We start from the raw sequence: 19,238 nt of genomic DNA, 5'->3' as shown, positions 1-19,238 counted from the left end.
AATAAATCAAAACATAAAAAAGTAAATACTTGATTCTTCCTCCTATTACACCTGCCCATTCAAACTATTTCCAAATTCTCTAGATATTTACCATCCAATTCTGTTAATCTCTAATCCTGTTTGTGAAGTCCAAAATAGCATCATGTCTCACCTGGAGAACCTCTTGCAATATCCCTCTAACTGATGTCCTTGCTTTCATTCTTGTCCTCAGATAATCTATTACCTACACAACTTCAAGAAGGGGTCTTTTAAAATGTAAATTATATCATGGCATCCCAAGTTTAAAGTTTTCAGTGGCTTTCCATTGGACTTAGTGTGAGATCTGACACAGTTTTGTCTTGGCATCATCCCATGCCACTTGAACCCTCATTCGCTGTTGTCCTGGAGTACTGGTCTCCTCTCTTTTCCTGAAAGATTCTAAGATCTATCCCCCAACCTCCAGCCCAATTTGCTGCTGTCCTTTCTGCCTGAAACACTCTCACGTTCAAACTGACCTGTTCCTCTAATTCATGATCATATTCAAATCCGCAAATGACTACCTGTTATCTCTGTCTCATCTTTCAGATCTTAACTCAAATATTATCTCTTCCAAGAGGGCTTTATTGTTTCTCCCTATCACAATGCACGTCTCCTTTTCTTTCTACAATTTTCTAATTTTATAGGTGTACATTTATACATTTATGTCTGCCTTCTGCTCTAAACCACACTTTTGTGAAAACAAGAGCCCATACGGTAGAGTATTGGTAAATGTTTCAGTGCTGGTAAATGTTTAACAGTAGCTTACAAAAAAAAAAAAAAATATTCCTGGTTTATGGTGCTTGACAATTTACATGATGTAAATACTGCCTCCATGGCCAAAATCAGGCTACTAACATGATGTCAACTGCCTCACAAATTTCTTGAACTTTTTATAATCAATTCCTACAAGCAGATATTAGCTAGCTGACCAATAGACACGTCTATTCTGTTTACCACAGTGTTCTAAGTTCTTAATACTTTTTTAACATGATGAAGTGTGTGACAAAAGACTTGTTGCTAACATCATACTTAATGGTGAAAGACAGAATGCCTTTGGACTAAGATTAGAGACAATTTAGGAATTCCCACTTTCACCCTGCTATTCAACATAGTAGTAGAAGTTCTAGCCAGTGTATTCAGATCACAAAATAAGAAAGAAAACTATCCCCATCTGTAGGTGGGCTATATAGAAAACCCCAAGAAATCTAAAAACAAACAAGCAAACAACAACAAAAAACTCCTAAAAACAAAAAACTGAGTTCAGCAAGGTAGTACGATATAGGAATACTATACAAAAATCAATAACATTTCTATATACTAGCAATGAACATATGGAAATCTAAATTACAAATAGTACAATTTACAATTCCTCAAAAAAATGAAATCAGGCAAAAATCTAACAAAACATAAAGTTACATGTTGAAAACTACAATTGCTGACAACAAGAATCAAAGAAGATCTAAATAAAAGGAAAGATAGTCCATGATTATTGTTTGAAAGACTTAACATAGTAAAGAAGTTAATTCTCCTTAAATTGATATACAGGTTTATCATAGTTCCAATCAAAATCTCAGGAAGATTTTTGTAGGTATATATAATATTCTTCTAAAATTTATATGGAAAGAAAAAATGAACTAAAATTGCTGAAACATTTCTAAACAAGAATAAAATCTTGAATTATTTCAGAGCAAAAGATTTTAATTTTGAAGAGTTCAAATCAGAGGCGAATCGGTCTACCCAATTTCAAGACTTTTTATATAGCTGCAGTTATCAAGACTGTGATATTGTGAGAAGGATAAGCACATAGAACAACAAAAAGAACAGAGAAGCCAGAAATAGTTTCACACATAAATAGACGATTGATTGTTTATGAAGGTGCAAAAGCAATCCAATCAAACAATATAATCTTTTCAACAAATGGTGCTGGGCTAATTGTAGGGGAAAAAAAAAGAAAGCTGAAAATGGATCATAGCTGAAAATGTAAATCAAAAATTATAAAAATGCAAAAGATTACATAGGAGACAAATTTTGGGACACAGGGCTAAATCAGGAGTATTTAGACATGACACAGAAAATATTGTTTCTAAAATAAAAAAAAAATCAATAAGAATTCTTCAAAATTAAAATCTTTTGCTCTGAAAAAGATCCTCATAAAAGCATATCTGATTGAGAGGAGATATTTGCAAACCACATATCCAACAAAATACTAGTATCTAGAGTATATGAAGGACTCTTAGCAATCAACAATAAAACAAACAATCTAATTAGAAAATGCACAAAAAGATATGAAGAGGCATTTCACTGAAGAGAATATACAGATGTCAAACAAGCACATAAAAAGATGTTCAACATAAATAGCCATTAGGATAGTTTTAAAAAGAGTTAGAGTACATATAATAGATGAAAACTTCTGAAATATTTAAAATGCAAGTTCAAAACATTTGGGGGTACAGAGGCATGACTTAGATCATCCTAACTAAGAAGTTCTGTGATATGTTTTAGCACAAGCTTCCTAGCAAAAGCAATAGAGTTGCTTTTTTCAAAATTAGGGTTATGGCATTATATTTGCATATAGATGTAGAGGTGTTGGGATTTGAATGTGGTTTTCTTTCCCTGTGTACTTTATTTTAATTAATCCAAAAAGCCTACATTTTTCTCCCAGGTGTTTTATTTTTATTTAATTTATGTCCATTGAACCTCTTAAGTGATTGATAATGAAAGATGTTTAGTAACTTAACCTTGTTAAATTCAAATTAACATCACAAGACATATTTTAAGTTATTGAGGACTGTTTTGGTTAGTACATAGCATGACATTTTGGTCAAAAAAAGCACAAGGTACAAATTAGATTATTATCAGATGAGAAAAATTACTAATTAAAATCTATTGTACCAGCAAGTAGTTTAATTAATATTAACTTATCTACCATTTTTTTTTTAGCTCCAAGTAAATTCCCAATGATGTGCAGCAAATCTTTTTATAGACCATTTTTATAGTTCAGTAACTCTTTCATCTGCCCTTAAATTTATCATATACTTTTGATCAAACATTTCCCAGAAATTTGAAACATGGGTTTCCTAGTACTTGATATTGATTAATCAACCTTTAAACTTATATTTACTAGCTCAGGACATCATTGATTTTATCAAACAGTACTTAATCTTTCTACTGGACACTGGGGACAAAAATAAGTAAATAAGAAAGATTTGGCCCCTGTGTTCAATGGGCTCACCGTCTAATGGGGAAAGAGAAATAAAAAGGCAATTGCAATGCAGTGTAGTAAAAACTAGGATGGGGAAATGCAAGGTACCACCAGAGCACATGGAAGGTCATTTAACAAAATTTGACAGCAGAGGAGGAGAGGAAGTGATACCTAGGCTGTTACCAAAAGGTAAGTAAAGTTTTCTATGTGGAGACGCTTGGAGAAAGTGTTTCTGGCTGCTAGAATATACATGATGGATGCATGATTGCCCAGAGCCATGACTGGCCATCAACGGGGACTTATTGGGGTATTCTCAAGAGAGGGGTTAGTTATGGCTGGCTTTGAGTTGAGAAAGAACAGTATATATGGAACTTTGGAGATGATAATGTAAGCATTATGGAGTCCAATAAAAAGGCTTTCATACCAACTCAGGCAAGAGAGGATGGTAGCACTGGGAATGGAAAGAAGTATGTGGCTTTGTTAGATGAAAAGGAAGGAATCACCAAGACTTTATATGAATGGTTAGACATGATGGAAGATGCTTAGATGGTTTCAAGGATGATGTCCAGGTTTTTGCTGTGGCATCTGCTATGCCCACTGGTTTGATGGTCAAACTAATATTCTTCATGGAGAAAGATGTTTGGAAACAAGCTAATAATTTGTGTGTGTGCTTCCGTGTGTATATATGTACACATATATGCATGGACAGAGAGAGACAGAGACAGAGAGAGAGGTTGCTTATAAACCTTATAGCAAATAGTTGGAAAATATGAAGTGCAAATGAGGGCCATGGGGAGGTCTGTAGCAGAACAACTTTGTTCTTACTGTTATACTTTGCTAATTCTTTCTGCATTCACTTGTCTCCTCAATCAAAAATGGCAGTAAGCCTGAATCTTTCTGCCTGATCATGTTCACTGGCTATAGAAATGTGCAGAGTCTGTCCACAGAGCAGCCCTAGATTGCTAGGAATTCAACACTCCGAGAGTGCCCCTCTAACAATAAGTGACATGGCTGGTGGAAAAATAAACCAGCCCTTGCATCCTTCAGTGGGATAATTCTAAAGTATGCTATGCACAGTCTTTCAGAGGGTCCCCAGCAGAACCAAGCTCTCGTAGCCCACAATAGCAACCCACTCATTAACACACTCTTTACTGACTATTCTCTTTTCCTGGCCTCATTTTCCCTCTCTGTTGTCATGTTTCCTTAAATCACATCACAAACAAATTGCTTGCAACCAATTCTTTGTCTTAAGGTCTATTTCCTTCTTACTGTAACTTTGTATGTACATTGTCTGATATTTTCTGTTCATTTTAAAATGACATGTTTTCTTGGATTAGGAAAACACCCAAGTATATGTAGATAGGAAGCAAACATTAGGGTAATTCACTAGGTTTCTTATTGCAGCTATGACTTATTCTGCTGTACAATGAAATACAGTATCTTTAGGCAATATTCTTTTAGTAGAAGATATTAGGTATGTCTTTGATTTTGTGATTCTCCTTTTGTTCTATAGGAACTTTAATTTCCACTACCTGTTTTACTTATTCCCTTTACCTCCAAGCTTCTAAAATATGCTCTGCTTTTCCTTCAGAAGCAGTACTCTCTCAAGACTGTCACCTCTTATTGAACAATTTCAAGTCCCTTTCTGTCAAATCCTCTGTAGCCAGTGTTTTGATCCCTCAGGTCTTAGACCTGTTCTTACTCCCTCACTCAGGTGGGACTTTCTCTCATAGGGGGAGAGGCTTTCACCTGTGTCCCACCATCTCTTGGCCCCCACTCAGTGTGGGCTCCAGAGCAGGCTGGGCCTAACTCGGGTATTTATCTTCCTGTTTAAATGTAAATTGAGAGTAATAAGTAGCTCCCTGTGTGCTTTAATTACACGGAATGCATGGTTTCTTTTGTTTGCTTGTTCACTCTCTTAATGGATCTGTATGGTTATTAGAAGCAGCCTTTAATTGAAGTAGCTGCCATTATCCTATGACCCTGGAAACCCTCTTTTACAAATTTTGAATCTTCACTTAAAAAACCTAAAAATCTGCATATGGTCCACCTGGGATACCAACAAATGAGACAATAGTCTCTGGACTAAATAGAATCAGACACCTCTTAGTACCAAAAAGGAAGGCAGTAGTAACAATCTAATTTTCCCAGTTTGTCATTCTGTTTTCTCATTTAACTATTAGAGTGGGAAAAAAATGGTATGGTGGGAGAGGTCTGGGAAAAAAAATCTGCAAACATTTTTGAATAATAAATATTGCCATTGTGATTTAACAGAAGCCAGATTTCTCCTTTTACCAGCTGTGTGGGCCTGGGCAGGTCACTTAACTTTCCATGATTTATAGATACATCACAAATTATTTAGAAATAAATAAGTTACAGAAAATTCTTAGAATAGTCCCAGTACATGGTAAGAGTTCAAAATATAGAATTACATTATATGAAAATCAGAAATAAATTATAAAACCATATTTCAGTAAGAATTTGATTAGCTCTTTCCTCTCTTAATTGGCTTCTGGGATTTCTACCACTTCTTTTGTCTACCCATGATTCTTCCAGCACCATCTCTAAATGCTCTAGAAATACAGACTTAGCCAGTTATTTTTTGAAGAGAATGTGCTTGAAGAGCCCTCTCAGCATGTTTCAACAGAGCCCAAGTAGTGTGGGGACTTCGAAATACATACAAAAAAAAAAAAAGAAAAAAGACACTTTGCTATTACATGGAGGGGGAAATTACAGAAACTGTGTGTGTTCTGATTTTTAAAGCTGAATCTGTTTGGTAGCTCTGAGAAAATGACTAGCTTCTAGGGCTTGCCAAGTTAAACCCAGCTAGGCCAAATATTGTTAGAGCTCCTCCTAATGGAGGTAACTGATGAAGGAGGGATACTTTTGCTAGCATATTCTCCTAATGTCTAAGTGAATAATAAATAGTAAATACTTATCACTCTTCCTATTTCCAGTTAGTGGAATGGCTCAGAGCAAGACAAACATTTCTTTTGTAACATTAGAGAAAACAGTTCCAATTTTCAAGATGAGGAAAATTGCCCCATTATTTCTCTTGGTGTAAAGACACCATTGCTTTTAATAGAAAGAGAACTGATGTAATTGAATGACATCTTAAGATGGACGTGGACATTTTTCTCAACTGATTAAGTCATCCCATAGCAATTGATGTATGCAATATCCCTTTGCAAAGTCAAAAAACAAAAAAGTCTGTATTTGGAAAGCACTCAAATTCTGTTTACCCCATACAAGACTGTCCTGTTAAATTTTATGTGGAGCTTATAATAAAATTTCAGGGTTTCCTGTCCTACTCCAGGTCTAATGCAGTATGCATGTCCCTACTTGTTGCCTCTGTAGGAGGGGCAAACACAGTCTTAATTTAAGTTGATGAACTATTTCCTTTCCAGATAAACATCAGTGTATTATTTAAAATGAGTGAAGTAGCATTTCTAGACTTGCATCTTTGTAGATAATAAATTATTCAGCCTCCTAATTCATTCAGATGCTTTCGTGTTTCTCCTTTTGAAAAGGAAAGCATCATCTTGACATATTTTCTAAAATAAATTGCTTTGAGGAAATAAAAAGAAAGGTAGATACAATTCTGTGAAATACTCTTAAATGGCTATTCTTGTCAGATGAGTGCAAAAAGGCATTTAAAAAGTGGCAATCGTTTACATTATTTATGACGACAAAAGAAGCATTTTATCTAAAATATACTCATTATTGTTTCCTATTTTATGAACAAGAAAAAAAAAGGTTGGTCTTAGTGCAGAAATTAAAAAGAACACTATAATTTAGGAGCAAAGACTTTATGTGGGAAACTCTATTGATCAGTATGCTATGCTAAGACTTGCATTTAGCCGTACTTGACCTTGGAAAGGACTTCTCTGATTGGTTCTAACTGAGAATAAAGTTCTCTTCTTAAGGAGAAAACACCTACCCATAGAAAAAAGAGACACTAAATCCATTACTTTATTAACCAAGAATTATATCAAAATGGGTAACAATTCTTGATTCAGGATATAAAGAAGGTTAAACTACTGACACCAAGTTTTTAAATGTGTTTGTTAACTTGAAAGAGAAATGATCTCCATTAAAAAAAAAAAAAGTCAATACATTTACCTTACTATACTCCTCTTTCTTTTTAGAGGAGAATGAATATTAATTAGAAGTTGACTGATATCAACAAGGAAATATTTTTAATAATACTGATTGAATTAAGTATAATTCAGTTATTAGGTAAAGTGATTATTTTAATCTTAGAATTCTTAAAAAGACACAAATGCAACTATTCCTTCAGGGCAGGGACCGTTTCTTATGATTCTCCGTACTGTTGTTACCTAATGTATACTTGATACATAATTAATGTTACTTAAAGATTTGTTGAATGGGTGGATAGATGAATGAATGGGTTCAAGTTAGATTTACTCAATTTTTACACTTTTCAATTTGGGGAAAGCAGACCAGTAAAAAAGGCTATCATCATATTCATCTCATATATTTAAAAATGTGTTACCTTTACATTGTACTTCCTGAATTATTTTTTATTCCTTTCCAGCAAACATAGACTGAGAATACATCTTTTGCCCATTTTGAATGACATTCAAATCCACTGTTGTGCACTTGGTTAAGCCAGCATTGCAGATATTTTATAAAATTTAGTTACGTTTGAAATATACTTGACCTGATAGTTCCAAGAGTTTTAAGCGATGTATAAAATAGTTCCTCTAGCTTCTCTCATATTTAAAAGGAAACCTCAGGCTCTGCCTCCTTTCTGAATTAAACTTTAAAAAAACATGCAGAGACAATAAATCCATAGATTAGTCAGCAAATGTTTTAAAATGTCTGACATGAAGCAGACACTCAAGAAATATTTTTGATTAAATTGCAAATTGCTTGAAAAACAAGTTTATGGGGTGATACTTTGGCTTAGAAAACAAATTACAACTGTTACAATGTTGCTGTAAAATTCAGCCAAGTTTAAGGTTTCATTTGCACTGTAAGTAACTCACCTTATTTTTTCCCATCAACTTTCAGCCAACTTTTCTGTTGTATTTAATTTTTTAAGGAGTCTTAAAAAAAAAAAAAAAAAAAAGCTGACAGCAAAATCAATTCCAGACAGCTTATTGCTGAAATCAGCAAATGGTTCATTCATCTGACAGATCATATTCTAATTAGGAATGCTGGCTTCTTCTTGAAACAAAAACCACTTCTCTAGAAGGCTTAGAAACAGAGAAAGAGGTCTCTTTACTTTTCCATTTAATTAAAACTAGTGTCTGAATGTCCTAAATCTAAAAAGTAAGAAAAACATATAGAAAATTAATGATTAATTTAATTTTAAAGCTGTGTATATTTTAATTGCTCTCTAGAAAGTCAGAAGATCAATTTGCTCATTTAATCTGTTTTGGTGTGGTTTTGTGAAACAAATAGAAAATACTTTCCTTTGATCATACATCTGTTAAATTCTATGTAATCATGATGAGTGATTGCAGAGCCTGCTGTGACTCAGGAAGCAGTGTAAAACCATATAATAATAGACAATTTTTACTGAGCATTATCAGTACTGCTAGGCACTCTTCTAAGGTGTTTTAGAAATACTAACTCATTTATTCCTAGCAACAACCCCACATGGCAGGTATTTTACTATTAAGTTTATACAGATGAAGAAACTGATTGACAGGAAGGGTAAGAAACTTTTACAGGGTAACACAGTTAATAAGTAGTAGAGTTGAGAGACAAACACTAGCAGTCTGGCTTCAGAATGTTTAGAGTTATTCTTGTATAGTTGTAGAACACAGAAGTTGAGGTCTAGTAGCCTTAGTACTGGTCCTAATGATCTTGGCCTTTAAATGATTTCCTCAATTGCACAATAGAGATAATAATGCATTTCTTTTGGCTTAATGTAACGATTGAGAGCACAGATTCTGGAGCTCGACTGGGTTTGAACTCAAGTTCTGCCACTTTCCATCTGGATAACTTTAACAAGTTAGGTAGCATTTTTGTGACTCAGTTTTGCCATAATAACACACCCCTCATAGACATTCTAAGAATTAAATGAATATCCCTCTCTTTTTCTCTCTCTTAGAAGAGATTCTGCTAAGTTAATACTTAATAGTGCATTACAAGTAAAGGTTAAATACAAAAGTGAAAGAATGAAATTGATTTAAATGAATAATGACTGTAGTGTCATGTGGAAACTAAATAAAATGTAGGCATTGTTACCTTCAGTAATCCAATTATATATCTATTCTTACATCTCATCAATCCTATCCTTGGATTCTGTGATTTATACTAAACTACTTGAACTTACTGTAAAATCCCAATTAATTTCTCAATGCCTGTCCTTATTACTTGTTACCAATATCCAGACGTTTCCTTCTTTGTATATTTTTTCTCCTTCCTATCACTCTCTATTATCGTCATAATCATAGTCATTATCATCATCCTCATTACTTCGTTTTTCATTTAGGCCTCACTTTCTGTGGGAAGCCTTCTTTGGATCCTTCAAGATTCAGATGGTAGCTTTCATTCCATGTTTCTAGAGCATCCTAGGCTGACACTGTCATGGCACTTACCAGCAGTCTGTACTGTAATGAATTTCCTGTTTACCTGTCTGTTGTGTCTCCACAGCTAAACACATGGGTATTAGTCTGTTTTGTGTTGCTATAACAGAATTACCTGAGACTGGGTAGTTTATAAGGAATAGAGGTTTATTGGCTTACAATTCTGGGACAGTTGCATCGGGCACAGGCCTCAGGCTGCTTCTACTCATGGCGAAAAGTGGCAGGCAGCTGGCAGGTACAAGCAGATCACATGGTGAGAGGAAGCAAGAGAGAGAAGCGAGAGAGAGGAGATGCCAGGGTCTTTTAAACAACAAGCAGTTGCAGGAACTAATAGAGAGAGAACTCACTCATTTATCCCCCCACCCCCAGGGAGAGCATTAATCCATTCATGAGGGATCCGCCCCCATGACTCAGTCACTTTCCAACACTACTACATTGGGATCAAAATTCCACATGAGTTTTGAAGGGGACAGCACATCCAAACTCCATCAACATGTCATCAAATACCTCTGGTTCCTATCACGGTTCCTGACTCATATCATTTTTTCAACATGTTTTGAGTAAGTGGAATCTTTGTTTCTCAGTTGACTGACAACAAAGTCTAGATCAGTGGTTTCTAAAAGATGATGTACAAAAATATTTTCTTGGTTCAGTGAAAAAAATGAATAAATAAATTGGTCAGTTTACATAAAGGTACAGTTATGTATTTTTTAAGCTTCTGAGATTATGTCTTTTCTATTTTTAAAGAAAAAATTCTGTCATTAAATGAAAGCAGTCGTGAATGAGTTGATTTATTTGTATTCTCTTTACATAGAGAAAAAAGTTGCAACTTATTATTATTGGAACCTCTATTTTTTAAAATTTAATTAGTACATGAGATCCAAAATTCTGGTGTAAAGGAAATGAGGCATACAAATATGGACATAAGTGGATGATGCAGGAAAGCAAGATGATAAAGAGGTTTTGAAAAGAATATGCAGTATCACTATTTTTTCATAATTTTTCTTAGAATTTGTAAAAACTTTATTGTGACAGTTAAGCTATTTATTGTATTCTAAGTGTATAATCTATTGTATCTGATCCAAAACATAGATTTCATAGACTAGAAGTCACAGTGCTTCTGCATTTCTTTAAGGAATTTGACAGAGTTCCAAGAAATGTTATTGGATCAGGTACACAAACAATTCATAGCTAATAGTGGAGATGGGTAGAATCATAGCCTACACGTGATGGGTATATGTCAATGTCAACCTGCAATGTTATGGCCTTTTCTTTGACTCTGGCACATTAAAAAAAACATTATTGAAATGGATGGAAACACTGATAGTCTCCTACCTAATTTTGATGGATATTGTACATAAACAAAATTGATGAATTATCATATGAAATACAAAAAAATCCTTGAGAGGTTGTAATAATTGTCTATTTTAAAAAGAAAAAAAAATCAGGTGGAGAGACCCATCCAGGCACTGAGGCCCTGCTGGAGTGAAGGCAGTCATGCCATCAGCAACACTCCCTGCCACTGCTCAGACACGAGTGCGGAATGAGTGGGCCATGACAGCCACTGCAACAGCAACTGCTGCCACAAGGATGGCTCACTGCCATAACAGCAGCCACTGCTAGCTCATAGGTTACCTGGTGACCACTCATCAGTATAGACAGAAGGAGAGTCACCAGTGGAGCCCAGAGAAAGGGGAAAGAAAAAAAAAAAGAAAACCCACCGAGAGTCACGTATTTAGATGGAGGAGGACTAGTATACCCCAGTGTACCCATCAGGGTCAGGGTGAGCTAGCCAGGTTGCCAACAGTCCTGCCCAAGAACATCCACCAGAACCTAAGAGTAACAAGACTCCAAGACACTCCCTCCAAAATTTGAGAGCTTGCCCATGTCCTAACAAACCAACACAGTGTCACCAACCTCAGGGATGAAATACTAAATGTATCAGGGACTAGTTCACAGAGGTTTTCTCGCACAACTCCAACACCGAATTCAGTCACAACACCTGCATGGGAGACTACACTACTGCATCTACCTGGAACCAATTCTAAAACAACCCATTCAACCATTGTTATAAAACACATCCACAAGAGGAATTCCTTCTCCACAAACATCACTGTAGAGTACAAGGAAAAACAACTTCTCCATCAGATGACTAAACACCAATGTAGAGATACTAGTAATATGAATAAACAAGAAAATATTAAACCACCAAAGGAATATAATAATTCTTAAATACCAGATCCTATAGGACAGGAAGACCTTGAAATGACTGAAAAGGAATTTCAAGCAACAGTTCTAAGGAAACTCCATGAGGTACAAGGAAGACTCAGTAAGATGACACAAAGAAATGAGAAAAGTATCCAGGAACTGATGGAAGAAGTGTACAGATAAATTAATGCCTTAAAAAGAATGTAGCAGAGCTTGTGGAGCTGAAGGATTTTTTAAAACAACAACAACAACAAAAAATAAAAGCAAAATGCAACAGAGATTTTAAACAGCAGACTAGAAAAAGTAGAAGAGAAATTTCTGATCTTGAAGATGGCCTTTCTGAAATAACCCAGGTGGACCAAAAGAACAAAGAAAGATGAATTTTTTTAAAATGAAGGAAACCTAAGAGAGCTAGCAGACAACCTTTAGTGCTCAAATATCTGAATCATGGGTGTTCTAGAAGGGGAGGAAAAAGGAAAAGGCATTGAAAACATATCCAATGAAATAATAGTGGAAAACTTCCCAGCTAAAGAGAGAGAGATACAGATCTTAAGATCCAAGAGGCTCAAAGATCCCCAAACAAATTCAACCCAAAAAGGTCCTCTCCAAGCAAGACACATTACTGTCAAATTGGCAAAGCTCAAAGACAGAGAGAATCTTAAAAGCTGCAAGAAGTAAGTGTCAAGTCACCTATAAGGGAGCCCCTACCATAATAACAGCAAATTTTTCATCAGAAACCCTAAAAGCCAGAAGAGAATGGGATGATATATTCAAAATACTAAAAGACAAAAATTGCCAGCCAAGAATACTACATTCAACAAGACTATCCTTCAGAAATGAAGAACAAATTGTATATTTCTCAGACAAACAAAAACTGTGGGAGTTCGCCACCACACCACCAGTCCTATAAAAAATACTCAAGGGAGTACTGTGTACCTAAAAAATAACCATAACTACCACAAATACTCGTGAAAGAACCAAACCCCCAAGTAAAACAAAAATGCAAACAATAAACAGAGAAGAACTTTATCTACCACCTCAAGAAACCAACAAACACAGAAGACAAGCAATAAATCAGAAAGAAAGAAACAAATGATATTTAAAACATCCAAGCAAAAATCAATAAAATGCCAGGAGTAAATCAACACCTTTCAGTAATAACTCCTAATGTAAAAGGATTAAATTCCCCACTCAAAAGACACAGACTGACTGATTGAATTAAAAAGATATGCCCGCAATATCCTGTCTTCAAGAGACTCACCTCACCTTTAAAGATACACAGAGACTAAGAATGAAAAGATGGAATAATATATACCATGCAAATAGAAACCCAAAACAAGCTGAAGTAGCTGCTCTTATATCAGATAAAATAGACTTTAAGATAAAAACCATGAAAAGAGATAAAGAAGGCCACTATATAATGATAAAGGGATCTATTCAGCAAGAAAACTTAACAGTTATAAATATATATGCACCCAAAACTCCCAGCAGCCAGATGTATAAAGCAAACACTATTAGAGCTAAAGAAGGAGACAGACCCAAATACCATAATAGTAAGGGACTCTCAACATCAGACGGAACATCTAGACAAAAAATCATAGAGAAACAGGAGATCTAAATAACTCTTTAGACCAATTGGACTTGGCAGACATTTACAGAACATTTCACCCAACAATCACAGAATATACACTCTTCTTTTCAGCACATGGAACATTCTCCAGGATCGACCACATTAGGTAACAAATTAAATCTCACCAAATTTTTAAAAATTGAAATTATTTCATGTATTTTTTTAGACCACAATGGATTAAAAATAGAAATAAGTAACACATGAATCTCTGGAAACTATACAAATACATGGAAATTAAACAGCATTCTACAGAATGAAATATGGGTCCAAAGAAATTAAACAGGAAATCAGACAGTGCGAGACTCTTGAAGCTTTTCACTTCTCCTGCCTTTACCCACCTGACGCTGCATGATGGCACAGTCATGGATTGCAGTTCTACATAAGCTTAAACCCCCACAAGACAGTATTATTGTTGTTTTATACAGCCAGTGTTTATTTAGATTTATGAAAAAATTTATTGAAACTAATGAAAATAATGATACATCATACCAAAACCTGTGGGATACTGCAAAAGCAGTACTAAGAGGGAAGTTTATTGTAACAAATGCCTACTTCAGAAGAATGGAAAGATGGAAAATAAACAACCTAGCACTTCACCTCAAAGAACTAGAAAAACAAGAACAATCCAACCACAAAGTTAGTAGACAGAAAGAAATAATTAAGATCAGAGAAGAACTAAATGAAATAGAAACCCCCAAAACAAACAAACAAATAAAAAACAATGAAATAAAAAGTTGGCTTTCTGAGAAGGTAAACAAGATAAATAAACTATTAGCTATGCTAACTAAACAAAGAATAGAGAAGACACAAATAACAAAATTTAGAAATGAAAAAGAAGATATTACAACTTATACATCAGAAATACAAAAAAAAAAATTATAGACTATTATAAACAACTATACACCAACAACTTTGAAAACCTGGAGGAAATAAACAAATTTCTGGAAACACACAACTACCAAGACTGAACTAAGAAGACCTAGAAAACCTGAACAGACCAATAACAATCAAAGAGACTGAACCCATAATCAGAAATCTCACAACAAAGAAAAGTCCGGGACTGGATGACTTCACTGCCAAATTGTACCAAGTTTTTAAAGAAGAATTAATACCAATTCTCTACAATCTATTCCAAAAAATTGAAACAGAGGTCATTCTCCCAAACTCATTGTATGAGGTAAACATCACCCTGACACTGAAACCACACAAAGATACAACAAAATTACTGGCCAATATAAAGATGATGAATATAGATGCAAAAATCCTCAATAAATATTAGCAAACAGAATACAGCAACACATCCATAACATTATACACTATGATCAAGTGGGATTCATCCCAGAGATACAAGGACGGTTCCACATATGCAAGTCAATAAGTGTGATAAACCACATCAGCAAAATCAAAGACAAAAAATAATATGATTATCTCCATAGACACAGAAAAAGCATTTGACATAATTCAACATCCCTTCATGATAAAGACTCTCAATAAATTAGGTATAGAAGGAAAGTATTTCAACACAGTGAAAGCCATATATGACAAACCCACTGCTGATATCATCCTGAATGTGGAAAAGTTGAAAGCTTTTCCCTTAAGAACAGGAACGAGGCAAGGATGCCTACTCTCACCACTCTTATTCAACATAATGTTGGCAGTACCAGCCAGAGTAATCAGGGAAAAGAAAGAAATAAAGTGAATACAGAATGGAAAAGACAAAGTGAAATTGTCCCTGTTTGCAGATGACATGATCCTGTATATAGAACAGCCTAAACAGTCTACAAAAAAACTCTTAGAGTTTATAAAGGATTTAAGCAAAGTTTCAGGACACAAAAACAACATGCAAAAATCAGTAGCATTTTTATACTCTAACAATGAACTAGCAGAAAAAGAAATCACGGAAGCTAGCCCATTTACAATAGCCCCCCCCCAAAATACCCAGGAAAGAAGTTAACCAAGGATGTGAAATATCTCTGTGACATGAACTATAAATCATCGTTGAGAGAAATTAAAGAGAACACAAGAAGATGGAAAGATATTCTACTCTCTTGGATTTGAAGAACAAACATTATCAAAATGTCCATATTACCCAAAGTGATCTACAGATTCAATGCAATCGCCACTGAAAGACCAAGGGTGTTCTTCACAGAAATGGAAGGAACAATCCTAATATTCATATGGAAGAACAAAAGACCCTAAATAGCCAAAGCAATCTTGAGCAAAATAAATAAATAAGTAATAAAGCTGGAGGCATAATACTACCTGACTTCAAACTATACTATAGGGCAGGAGAGGCTGCCTCATTTACAGGCAACAGCTTTGAAGTGTGGAGCAGGAAAAGAACTGTTTCTTAGCTGCAAAAGCGAGTCTCTAAACAGGGAACACGGCGCCAGGGCTGCTGTGGATGCAGACAGGATCCCAGAGGCCAGGGCCGCGCTGAAGGCAGCCAGCAGCCTTATTCAGGATTTGAGGTTTCAGGCCGGCATAAAAGAAGATTCCTGGGAGCACCCGAGCCGCGCCACGGGACCGACTGAACAGCCCGAGGTGGCAGCGGCCGAGAACGGGGAAGGTGACAAACCAGAGGCAGAGAGTGAGCGCCCGACCTGGCACAGCCCTGTGAGTAACCCCGGCCCAGCCCTGCTTGGGGGGCTTACACCCACCCGGCCTCCGCCTGCATCACTGGGTCACTAACCACCCCAGGGCTGCCTCCATTTTCCCAGGTGCTGGCAGCTCCGGCCCGGCTCGGCTCGGCCCCACACTGAGCCTTCCCACTTGCTTGCCCCAGCGCGGGGCTTTCCGGGGCCTGCAGGCCGGCCTCCCCTCCCACTCCCTCCGTGGTTCTCTGGCGGGGCTGGTGGCGTGGGGCGTCCCCGGCCAGTGTCGGGAGGGCAAGGAAGTATGGGCGGGGCCGACTGTCACTCCACCACACGCTGGACTCCGGCCCCCGGTAAACTTCCTGTTACTGGGAGGCAGATACCATCTCTGTGGCCACCAGTTCGGAAAAAAGCCTAATGAATTTCTGGTTGGGAATAGTGTGGTAGGAGAGTTCCCAGATCCGCTTGAACCTGCCAGAGAGCTGGCTGCAGGCGGGCGCTAGAGTCGGTACATGCTGGGAGGATACAAAGGTGAACAAGTCCCGAGAAAGATCTGCACAGTGCTACAAAGGCAGCCAGAGCGACCGGTCGTCTGTGCCTAGCAGAAACCTGGTAGACTTCCTGGGCGAGGCGGTGCCGAGCAGGGTCTTGAAGGCCCAGCTGATAGACAAGGGTGGCAGAAGACACGTCCCAGCTCAGCAGAGTGTGCACAGAGTGGGAGACATGCAGCCAGGGAGGCGGAGACTCGACATAAACCACACACCCTGTGGGGTCACCACTGCACAATCCAACAGCCTGGGCCGGAGCACACGGAAGAGGGAGAAGTCCTGCATAGGAAGTGAAAGCTCAACAGAGATCACACACCCAGTGGTACATGATCCACCAGCCCAGTAGAGTCCAAAATGACCAGAAAGGTGGCTCCCTGGAGAGGCCAAAGACCCGAGGCAACCATACACACAAGGCACTAGAGGCCAACTGAGCAGTCACGGAGGGAGCCATACGAAATTGGCAACCACAGCAACATCTTAGTTAGTCATTAGTCTGAAACTGGTGGACTGTGAAACCCCTGGCCACAGTGAATAAACATCAAAAAAAAGATACCAGAAATACAAAAAAATCAAGAAAGTACACCACCAAAAGTTAATAAATCTCAAACTCTAGATCCTATAGAACAAGAAGCCCTTGAAATGACTGACAAGGAATTTCGAGTGATAATTCTAAGGAAACTGAATGAGATACAAGAAAACTCAGCTAGACATCATGATGAAATGAGGAAAAGTATACAGGATCTGAAAGAGGAAATGTACAAGGAAATCAATGTCCTGAAAAAAATGTAGCAGAACTTGCTGAACTGAAGAAGCTATTCAGCGAAATAAAAAACACAATGGGGAGTTTAACCAGCAGGCTTGTCAAAGCTGAAGAGAGAATCTCTGAACTTGAAGATGGGCTGTTTGAAATAACACAAGCAGGCAAAAAGAAAGAAAAAAGAATCAAAGACATTGAAGAAAATCTGACAGAGATATCAGACAACCTTAAGCGCTCAAATATCTGAGTCATGGGTATTCCAGAAGGGGAGGAAAATGGAGATTCCATTGAAAAAATATTCAACAGAATAGTGGCAGAAAACTTCCCAGGTATAGGAAAAATCACAGATCTTCAGATCCAGGAAGCTCAACGATCTCCAAACGTATTCAACCCAAAAAGGCCTTCTCCAAGACATGTCATAGTCAAATTGGTAAAACTCAGAGACAAGGAGAGAATCTTCAAAGCTGCAAGAGAGAAGTGTCAAATCACCTATAAGGGAGCCCCAATCAGGCTAACATCAGACTTTTCATCACAAACCCTAAAAGCTAGAAAGGAATGGGATGATATATTCAAAATACTAAAAGACAAAGATTGCCAGCCAAGAATACTCTACCCTGCAAGGCTATCCTTCCGAAATGAAGGGCAAATAGTATATTTCTCAGACAAACAAAAACTGCGGGAGTTCACTACCACACGACCACCCTTACAAGAAATCCTCAAGGGAGTACTGGGTTTGGTTCCTGAAAAATAACTACCACTGCCATAAAAACCCAAGAAAAATCAAAACCCACTAGTATAATAAAAATGGCATTCATGAAGAGAAAACAAGCAAACAAAAATGCTATCTACAACCTAAGGAACCAACAAACACAGAAACCAAACAGTAAATCAGAAAGCAAGGAACAAAAGACACCTAAGACAACCAAACAAGCAATAAAATGCTAGGAATAAATCAACACCTTTCAATAACAACTCTTAATGTAAAAGGCTTAAAATCCCCAATCAAAAGACACAGACTGGCTGACTGGATCAAGAAGCAGGACCCAATTATATGCTGCCTACAAGAGACCCACCTCACCCATAAAGATTCACACAGACTAAGAGTGAAAGGATGGAAAAAGATTTACCATGCAAACAGAAAAGAAAAACGAGCTGGAGTGGCTATTCTTATATCTGACAAAATAGACTTTAAACTAAAAACCATAAAAAGAGACAATGAGGGACACTACTTAATGATAAAAGGACTGATCCATCAAGAAGACATAACAATCATAAATATGTACGCACCCAATGTTGGAGCAGCCAGATTTATAAAACAAACTCTATTAGACCTAAAGAAGGAAATAGACACTAATACCATAATAGCAGGGGACCTGAACACCCCGCTGTCAATATTAGACAGATCATCTAGGCAAAGAATCAGTAGAGAAACACAAGATCTAAACAAGACTCTAGACCAACTGGAATTGGCAGATATCTACAGAAAATTCCATCCAACAACCTCAGAATATTCATTCTTCTCATCAGCACATGGATCATTCTCCAGGATAGATCACATATTAGGTCACAAATCAAGTCTCAATAAATTCAAAAAAATTGGAATTATCCCATGTATCTTCTCAGACCACTATGGATTAAAACTAGAAATTAATAACAAACGAAACTCTGGAAAGTATAAAAACACATGGAAATGAAACAGCTACTTAATGACATATGGG

The sequence above is a fragment of the Cynocephalus volans genome, chromosome 2 (assembly GCF_027409185.1).
Source record: "Cynocephalus volans isolate mCynVol1 chromosome 2, mCynVol1.pri, whole genome shotgun sequence".
Classification (NCBI taxonomy): Eukaryota; Metazoa; Chordata; class Mammalia; order Dermoptera; family Cynocephalidae; genus Cynocephalus; species Cynocephalus volans.
The sequence above is the reverse complement of the archived record's forward strand: the minus strand, read 5'-3'. Positions refer to the sequence as shown.